The following is a 10,161-nucleotide window of genomic DNA, read 5'->3' on the forward strand; positions in this document are numbered from 1 at the left end:
ATTCCAGCTTGCACACACAGATGCAAAGTTTCTAGCAAGTGCATCAAGCTCTCATTTGGATGATGATATACATTTTTCTTTCTTTAGTTTCATAAATTCTTGTTTTTCTTTAAATTTTTCAAGTTTTAAGTCTTTGATATGTGAATGTCACTGCACCTCTTTAACAGTTTTTTCTTTTTGGCACCACTCTTTCTATCATTTCTGATTCTTTTGCTGTTTTTTGAGTATTATATTTACTTATCCCCTTAATTAATGTTGCTAAAATTTTTCATGATTTTTACTTCATAAATATCAAGTTCTGTTAAATTATTTCTAGTACATTTTCCCTTTGAATTTAGATTTACATCTCAGAAGAAAATGTATGTATGTATGTATGTACATATGATATCAATACTATCTTTTATCATGTGTTATGTCAAACAGCTTAAATCTACTGAAATACAGAATGCAGAACTAAGGAATTACTACACTAGAGTTTACCACCTACAGAGAAAAGTGAAATTCTAAGGCAGATATCAATAAGATGAGGTATTTATTTAAATAACAGGAAAACAGAATTTTCATATGGATGTCTTCATGCAGCATACTAACCTTAAATTTTTTGTTAATGTGATCAATGTCTCAATGATTAAGCTAGCTACCAATTCACCTTAGCATTGTCTGATTTTAAATAATATATATGTGTTATTACAGCATACTTAAGTGAGGAAACACTGGCAATAAAATATAGATGACATTGTGATCTGGTGAACATCAGATACTCTTGAGAATTCTTGATAGAAAATATGAGGCATATAATAATTGAATTGTCTTTATTGAAAATGATATCTGAAAATTTTCCAATCATTGGAAGTAAAGCAGACACTGATTGCAGTGCTAGATTTATAGAAGACTGATACTGTTTTCAATAGTCTAAACTTCAGACGAACAAATAGGGTTTACAAGTTATATTCACAATTATGCCAAGAACTTGAATAAAAGAACACGTGTATTACCAGTGCTCAACCATTAAGAGTTTGGTGTAGTGATGATGTTCAGGCCTTTACTTTATGATAAGAGAATATATGAGGACATTACTGCTCAATTATAATAAAACCTTACAGAAATACACAGGCATACTACACAGGAACTGCATTTGCATGTATGCTGAAAGCGATACAGCAGCACAATGGGAATTGATAGCCCCGGCTTGTCCAAAAGCATTACAGTAATTCTCATAAAGAGAAAAGCAGGGAGATTCAAAAATTATGGCAGGGGTACCAAGCATGATGAATGGATTATGTAGGATTGTGTCATTTTTCACATTAAAATAATATTATAAATTTGATGTCACTGACTTCAGAGCTTATTTTATATTACAGATGTATATAATCACATAAAGGTCTATATATTTCATAGTGTAGTACATTTAAACATGATTTAATACAAATATTTTATTCATCTGAAGGTTTCTCATAAAATTATATGCCCTGGGCATGCAGTGGATAAAATGTTTTCTAGAATAGAATTTTTCAGATTAAGATTTTATTTAAATGCATTGTTAACTGACAGGCAAAATAATTGAAAGAATGATAGAATGTAGGGGAAATACATTGTTTTACTTCATGTGTACATGACATAGTGTTGTACTATGTTAAACATAGCTGACTCCTCAAATATTTATCATTTTTTTGTACTGAAAATATTTTAAAACCCTTATGTTGAATCTGGAAATTTATCCAAAATCACGCTACTATGCAATAGCAGCCCAAAGCTTCTGCTTTTTAAACTACAAGTTACTATACCTTGTCCAGTCTCTCATCTCTTTTTCTCCCCCAACTTTCTCTAGCCTGTCACTGGCATTCTTCAAATTTCTATGACATCAGCCATCTTAGCTTTGCATAAATGCGGCTGTATGGTACTTGTAATTTAGAGCTTGGCATGTTTGGTTCAAAATGACGATCTGCAGCTCTATCCAATTTGTTGCAAATAGCAATTTCATCCCTTTTGTGATTGGATTGCCTTTAATGAGTTCTTGTCCCCTGGTAGGTTGTATATTTGTGGGTTTTTTCCCATTTCTTGTTTCCATGTCTAGGGCTTCATGATGGACTCCATAAAATGAAAAACCTCTCCTTATCAAAGGAAGCAATTGACAGACAGATAAAGCAATTGAAACAATTGAAAAAATGTGGGTTACATATTTAATAAATAGTTGACATTCAGAAGAATGAAGAACCCCAAAGCCTCAATAGTAAAACAACTTGTTAAAAAGAAAGGTGGACATTAAACAAGCATTATGATACACACCAATATGCTCAACATTCAGGAGACTGAGTAAACAGGTGAGTGAGATCCAGGCTCCCTAGTTACAAATCAACACTCACTCAAATAAGGAAAACAAAACCAAAGGCTGCAAAGCTTTATAGTGTTACTTGCCATTTGTCTTTTTACAGTCTCTAATAGAAACTGGCATAGTCAAGTTCTAGAATCCCTGATGGTGGATAGGAGCACAATATATGAATTTGCCCAGATATATTGTTATCCTTCATATGCTTCAAACTCTTTACAATTTTGTTGTAAAGAATATCTGATTGGGCAATGTGTGAGTAAAGTCTTTAGCTCAGAGCTTAACTCAGACACATTGTATTTTGTAGCTTACAGTAAGGAATTTTGTCCCATACAGTTTAGCTCTTCTGCCTTTGAAAAATGGATAGTGAGATTTCTTAGATTTATAGCATGAGTAAGATTAAGTTATATGAAGAATGAGAAATGGAACCTTAAAATATTTAATAATTACAGTTAACAATTAATAAATAAAGCATCTACTAAACACTTGAAAATAATCAATTAATAAATTTGATATTAAGTTATGGTTATTACAGTATTCAAACCTATTTTGTTTATTGTAAAAAATGAATAAAGTTGGCAATACCTTAGATAGGACAGAGAGAGGGAAGAGAGTAATTCAATTTGTTGGTACTTAAAATAACAATGGGGCATTGCTCCAGATATGCTGTGAAAAGATAGGAAAGGCACCTCAAACAAGTCTGCACTTGTACATGTTTCAGAATAGTTCTGTACACTATAGAGATGTATCTCTGCCTAAGGTGCCCTCTGATTGTTTTAATGAAGAGTTGAATTGCAAGAGAGGATAGATGGGACATTCAGGCAGAGATAACTCTGGAAAGAAAAAAGGAGTGATCAGCCAGACACAAAAGAAGCAAGATGAGCAGTGTGGAAATAAGCTAATGAGTCTTATCGAAGTATATAGACTAAATGATATGCATTAATCTAAGCTATAATAATTAGTTAGGAACAAGCCTAAGCTAAGGCCAAGTCTTTTATTAAAGATTTAAATAAAATGTCCCCATGTCCTTATTTCCTGTCTGGCAGTCCCAACAACAAAGTATTACTACATTTAAGTCTGAAGCATATCACATGTACAAATTCCTTGAAAAGTGAGATTTTCTACAAATCATACTAGAAAAGTATACATTCTTACCAGACCAAATATATTTAAGAAATCTCCTCAAAAAGTAATACTCCTCCATCATAGAGAGCACTAGTCCTAGGATTCTAACAAATATTTAATACAGAAATATTCTGAAATTATGTTCTGTGTGCAGAAGCACAGGAAACAAACTCTGAATGATTATAGTTGTTAGGTCCCAGCCCCCATGAGGTTTTTGTGAGTCACTGGTCAGCCAACAAGTGCATCCTGTTTTCTAGTCTTGGCTTACTGCCCCAGACCTTGCCCCACTGATATCAACATCTAGCATGAGGAAAACACAATCTCATCCACCTGGGGTTTTTCCACTGTGCTGTAAGTCTGTATATAAGGCTGCTCCCTCTCTACAATAAGAAGAGACTTCTTAACATTTGCAATAAAGATACACACACACACACTTGGAAAAAAGGTACGCACAGCCATTCTCTTAGCATAAACAACTGGATGTCTTGTCTTTCATTTCCTGATGCCTCGGACTTGCTTGTGGTACAGAAGCTGCAAGTAGAGGTCTCACCAAGACTTGGAGAGACCACTTAGCACAAAAAAAACCAGATGTCTTTTCTTTCAGTTCAATCTCAAGGCTTTCACATGATATATTAGACTTGATCATGGCACACGCACCACAAGTGCAGGTCCCATTGAGATCTGGAGACACTTGGAAAGATTGGGAAAGATCAGGAAAGAAAGGAGATTGGAAAAGAAAGGAGAGTCTTGAGAATGAAAGGAATTGAAAACAGGTACCTCAACTTCTAAGAGTTAGTAAAATTGAATGATTAAATCTCCAGGCTTTTGCCAAAGGGATAGCCCTTGGTTGGAGGGTGGGTTGATTTAAATCTCTAGGCTTTTGCATGGTCTACTGAGATCAGGAAAGAAAGGGGAACCTGAGAGATCGCCCTCAGAGGTTAGGAGGGTAAATTGAAACGGGTACCAAGTTACAGGTACCAAGTTATGGGTACCAAGTTAAATCTCCAGGCTTTTGCCTATCACCAAGATCAGGAAAGAAAGGAGAAACTAAGAGATCGTCCTCAGAGTTTAGGAGGGTGGATTGGATTAAATCTCCAGGCTTTTGCACCACACTGAGATTGGGAAAGAAATGGAAACCCGAGAGATCACCCTCAGAGGCTGGCCACCATGTAAGGTTGTATTGGAAAATGGATACCTCAGCTTTTAAGGCTGTATTGATAGAACAGTTAGTAGAAATGTTAAAGGGACAAGGTAACCAGCATTGAGCTAAAGACAGCTGAAGATTTTATTTTAAATCTGGAAAAGACAAGTCCATGGTTTTTATACTCAGGAGCGCTTAATATCCCTGATTTGGAACAAGTGAAAAATGACTTCCAAAAGGCTCTTCAGAAACAGAGACCTCTTAGCATTTGCAATAAAGACACACACACACACACATACACACACATTCTCTTGCAATAAAGGCACGCATATGCATTCTCTTAGCACAAACAACTGGACATCTTTTCTTTCATTTCCCAATATATCAGACTTGCTTGTGGCATGGAAGCCACATTTGTATGGACAGTATAATCAGATTTTACAATCAAAGTCATTTTAAGACTATCACAACCAAAAAAGGAGAGCAGTATCTATCAAGAACATAGTTTCATAAGTCTCCAATGAAGTATTAACGAAGCCAATGATATAAGAAAGAGATGACCACAGCTACTGAGCTTCATCTTTAACAGTTTGGTATTTGAGCTTCCAAAAATCCTACAGTAATCCATCATAGAGTGTACAGCAAAAAAGGACACAAGTAAAAAATTGGCATATCAAAATTCAAGCACAATTCATGAACATTCACCACAACTATAGGACTAAATTGGATAGCATAATTTTAGAGTCATACCCTCAGCTGAAGGACTGCCAAATGAGGAGAACTTGACTATCTTTCCCTCTATTCCAACTAAGGACATATTTAGGAGAAAAACAAGATTTAATCAAAGAACATGGAGAACAGCTAAATTGGAGTCAGTGATCAAAACCTTGTGTTTGTGTTACTAACATAAAAGGAGAAAAACTGGGAGTGAGGAGCAGAGGTTTTCCTAATTAAGCATTCCTTGTAAAGGTGTGACCAGGTTTATTGTTATCTCAGTTTTGGTTTTGTAAAGGGGATTGAAGAAGCCTTGACTTGAGGGGAAAAATCTGGGTAGTAATGATTTCTACTCCAGGATTGACCTCATTGTATAAGGATATGTCCTGTAAAGCTTGCTATTGCTTAGGGCACAGTGGATAACAGTTGTTAATCTCTTTTCACAGAAGTGTTTATTAATCCTGGAGTCCATGGTGAGTACAGAGTGATTCAAGGGGGAAAGGGAAAGTAGAAAACATGGCCAGATAGGAGAAGAATGGAGGTATGACAGTGTGACAATGTCGTAGTTCGGATTTCTATTGCTGTGAAGGGACACCATGACTGCAGCAAATCTCACAAAGGAAAACATTTAATTGAGGTAGTTTCAGCCCATTATCATCATGGGAAGGTGGTGCATGGTGACATGCAGGAAGACATGGTACTAGAGAAGGAGCTGAAAGTTCTATAGAAAGAGACTGTCTCACTAGGCCTAGTTTGAGTATATAAGAACTCAAAGCCTACCTCCACAGTGATACACTTCCTCCGAGGTCACACTGCCCAATAGTAAATTCCTTATGGGCCAAGCATTCAAACTTGAGTCTATGGGGCCATTCATATTCAAATCACCACACAGGTATTGTTGTTCTCCATCAAAACAAAATGCCTTTCAACACTGAATATACTGGAGTACATTTATATGATGCAATACCCCCAGAAAACATTACATATATTACAAATTCAATGTGTAGCTGTGGTTAAAATTTTATACATCTTCCTATGCTAAAGATGCCCAGTCCTCAAGAGCGACATGTGGTTTAATTCTTATCCACAGCTCCTGAAAAAGGCAAAGGTAAACATGAAGCAAAAACTGGGGTAATGGAGCTTAGAACTTGGACAATGGGCTGTCATGGGACGCCCACAAGTGGAAAAATTATGTCATTTATAAGAATAGCAATGGGCATAGGTAAGCATGTGACTCCACACTGGTGAGAAACCATGTACATGGACATGGCAGAGCAGGGAATTTAGGTCTATGCCAGAGTACATCCACAGCATAAGTAAGGCCTGACTTTAATCCCAAGTAATGAGAAACACAGGTAGAAAGACAGATGAGTTAGATATACATACAAAGAGACAGAGAAATAGCAGTTAAAAAAATACATGAAAAGTAAGTATCACATCACTATAAGTAAACGTAAAAGTGTTGTTTGCATAATCAATGTAGGCTAGATTATTGGCGCAGATTTCATAAACAGTATAAATAGTAAAATTTCCCTTAATTTTCATCTTTGTGAAAATTGCTAGTTGCATACATGTAATAAATTGTCAATAAAAGCTTATTTTTCAAAAAATGCATCTTATAAAAGGTAAGAGGTGATTTAATCACAATTATTAATTATGATTTTTAAACTTTTCTATAATAAAGTTTTAAAAGGTTACTAAGGGAACCTGATTGAGAACACATTTCTATAATTCACACAGCAGCTTGAGGCAGATTAATCACTGCTTATTCCAGCCAGTCTGGACTAGAACTGAGACCCTGTCTCTGAAAGACCCCCAGTCCAGAGTGGGGAGACTCTCACTCAAGTCTCGGGATAAGCTAACGCTTATCAATAATTCAAGCACACGAGGTTTATTCGGGGAACCAGTGCACTGGGGCCGAGCCCATGACCCTCTCAGGGGCAGAGGAGTTCGACCCCTAGTAGCTGCAGTTGGGGGTTTCTTAAAGGGAAAAAAACTGAATCAGGGAGTTGGCAAACATCATAAACATAACGGATGAGGAAGTTAAATGATAGCTTATGACTTAACAGGAAGGTTATCTCAAACAAGCATTCTTTAGGCATTGCACAGTTAAACATTTAGCAGGAATGTGATGAGCTAGTTCCTGGATAAGGGAGGGTTATCTTTTAGGTTTATCTTGAGGTCTCTGGTTTCTCAGGAGAGGGCAGAAGGACAAATCACTCTGTGATGGGCTAGTCGCTAGGGGGTCTAAAAATGTTGAGTTGGGATCTCTCATCTCCAAAACAAAACAAATCAATAAATGAGAGAAAAAAAATTAAGAAAACAGAACAACAATTTAAAAAAAAGGTTGGGAAATGGAGACGATTCAAAGTTCACACTAGTGTATATTATTAATAGAGATGTACAAGGTTGAGGAATTAAAACTAAATTATACCAATGCTCTTAAGATTGTTTCCAAATATGTCCAAAAATAAAATACCCATTCAAAAGCATTGTAATTACTAGTAATGTTAGAGACTAAAATACAATGTGTTGTTTATAAATGAAATTTCTCAAATGTCTTAAGAAATTTCCAAGTAAAACAGTAAATATTGTGACTCATTTGCTCAGGCACCAAATTATCTCTGCATGACACATTATCCTAAAACATAGTCTCCAAGAAATTCCTTTTCCCAGGGTCTCATTTAGACAAATCCAGTTTCCTCTGGGGCTTGAAGAAACTGGGAGTCTTTCTACTAATCTGGCAAAAGTGACAAGTGTCTCTCCCAGTAACATATGCCTGTGGTATTTCTTACTTGTCAAGGTCAATACTAGCCTCTAGGCTCCCTCAGTATCTGCTCAGGAACCTGTCCACTCCAGCTCAGAGCTCACAAGCCTCCTTCTTCCTATTCCCATTTAAGCCTGGAAATATTTCCTCTGTCAGTTCTTGCTTTCCCAGGAGACAACCTTGACACTTTGAAGTAAACTTTTCCCTAATCATTCAAAGAGTACCTATTTTAGTTTCTTTATTGTGCCCATTTTATGGTCACTTATCTGTGAAGATCCTTGAGTTAAGAGAATCTATGAACCTCTTTGGTCTCTCCTTACGACACCCACAGTGACCTTGCTTTTATATTCATTTGTTCTTCCCCCATTATTTTGTCCATTGAGAAATCTTTTCATTCTCCCGCTCAAACTGGAACTGGTGATACAGCCATATAACCCAGGCTTGGCTTGAATTCACACCAACCCTCTTGCCTAAGTCTCCTGAGCACTGAGAATGAAGGCTAAGTCACTTTCTTGTACTAGATTTTTTATTATTATTAATTTTTTCATGCAATATACTTGTGTTTTCCTTTCCCCAATTCCTCCCTGATTCTCTCAACCAGCTTCAGATTGTTTCTACCCCAAGTGCCTCTATTATTCTGAAGAGACACCATAACCAAGTCAACTTACATTTACTTGTAGCCCGCTCTCTGTGTCAATAGTTGACTCCCTGAAAGTCATTGTGGGAAGAATGGCAGCAGCTAGGCAGGCCTGGCACGGGAACAGTAGCTAAGATTTCACATCTGATTCCCAAGAAGGAGGCAAAGAGTGAAAAACTAATACCGACTTAAGCTTCTGAAACTTCAAAGCTCATTTTCAGGGACATACCTCAACCAACAAGACTACACATCTTAACTCTTCCTAAATGGTCTGCCAACTAGTAACCAAACATTCAATCAGATGTTCCTATGGAGACAATTGTCTTTCAAACTTCTACATTCTACTCCCTGGCCACATGGGCTTGTAAACACATAACAATGCAAAATGCATTTAATCAAACTTGAAAAGTCCTCATAGGTCTTCAGTTTCAGTGTTGTTTGAAAGTCCAAATCTCTTCTGAGACTCAAACTCAAAAAGCAAATTATGTATTTCCGACACACAATAGCACAGAATTATCAATTCCATTCCTAAAGTGACAAATGGAGGCATTGAAAGGTTCAGGCACTGAGCCTGCCCCTGGTAACTGACAGAATACACTCAGGCAGTACTCTGTTCAACCCAGAGTGCAAACTCAACATCTAGTAATTCCACATCTCATTTCAAAGGGCTACTTAAAACTTTTCTGGCTGCAACAAACTTTTCTTCCTTTGACTGATTCTGCTTCCTCTTTGTAGGTCTTCTAGGCTGTCATCCCATGGCTCTGCCATCTCCAGTATCTTGGAGTCACCAATGAGTTCTAACTGTTTCTTTAACAGCTTCATACAATATCCTCTCTAGAACTCCATGTAGGAACTCCTCTACGTGATTGGCCTCAGATGTTTTCCTTAACCACAGAGGAAGATTTCACAGCTCCTTAACTCCTGTGTACTTCTTGATAAAGCCAGAAATACCTGGGGAAATCTTCCAAATTCTGCTGTCTGCTAGGGCTTAAACTGGCCCCCCTCCTGGAACTACATTTGCATAGGCTTTGACATGTTGGTGCTTTTTAGGATGAGGAAACCCTCTAGGCCTCTTGTCCTCACGCAGGCTGCTTGACTGGTTTGACAGTATTTAGCACTGAAAGCACCTTTCCATTTATTCAGTTTAGCATCAGGCTTTTCTTTAAATTTCTTCTCTACTGAAAACAAGACTTGGCTGTAACATTACACTTTCTGTTGTTCTTTTTCTACTCAAAGTATTCATTTGCATTTCCTTTTTGCATCACTTGCTCTTTTTTATTTTAGAATGTCATAATAGTAATCACTAATGTCATTGTAAACAGTTTTTTAAAATTATTTCTGCTAATGAAATTAGCACAAAACTCTTCGATTTAGCCTCTGGCGAATTCATAAGAAAAGGGCAAAAAGTAGCTACATTTTCTGCTGAAATATCACAAAAATGGTCTATAGCC

The 10,161-nt window shown here is 36.7% G+C and overlaps 1 long non-coding RNA gene across 2 annotated transcripts in view; it reads right to left on the reverse strand.

Annotated features, from left to right (window-relative positions):
• The window catches only part of LOC121134711, a 58,696-nt gene extending 49,701 nt beyond the window's left edge, over nucleotides 1-8,995 (reverse strand). For both annotated transcript variants that reach the window (XR_005871833.1, XR_005871834.1), the window contains exon 1: nucleotides 8,742-8,995. This is a non-coding gene — a long non-coding RNA (uncharacterized LOC121134711). The remainder of the gene's footprint in view (nucleotides 1-8,741) is intronic.
• Between the last annotated feature and the right edge of the window lie 1,166 nt (nucleotides 8,996-10,161).

Source organism: Mesocricetus auratus, unplaced genomic scaffold (genome assembly GCF_017639785.1).
Source record: "Mesocricetus auratus isolate SY011 unplaced genomic scaffold, BCM_Maur_2.0 Super-Scaffold_100029, whole genome shotgun sequence".
In the NCBI taxonomy this organism is placed as follows: domain Eukaryota; kingdom Metazoa; phylum Chordata; class Mammalia; order Rodentia; family Cricetidae; genus Mesocricetus; species Mesocricetus auratus.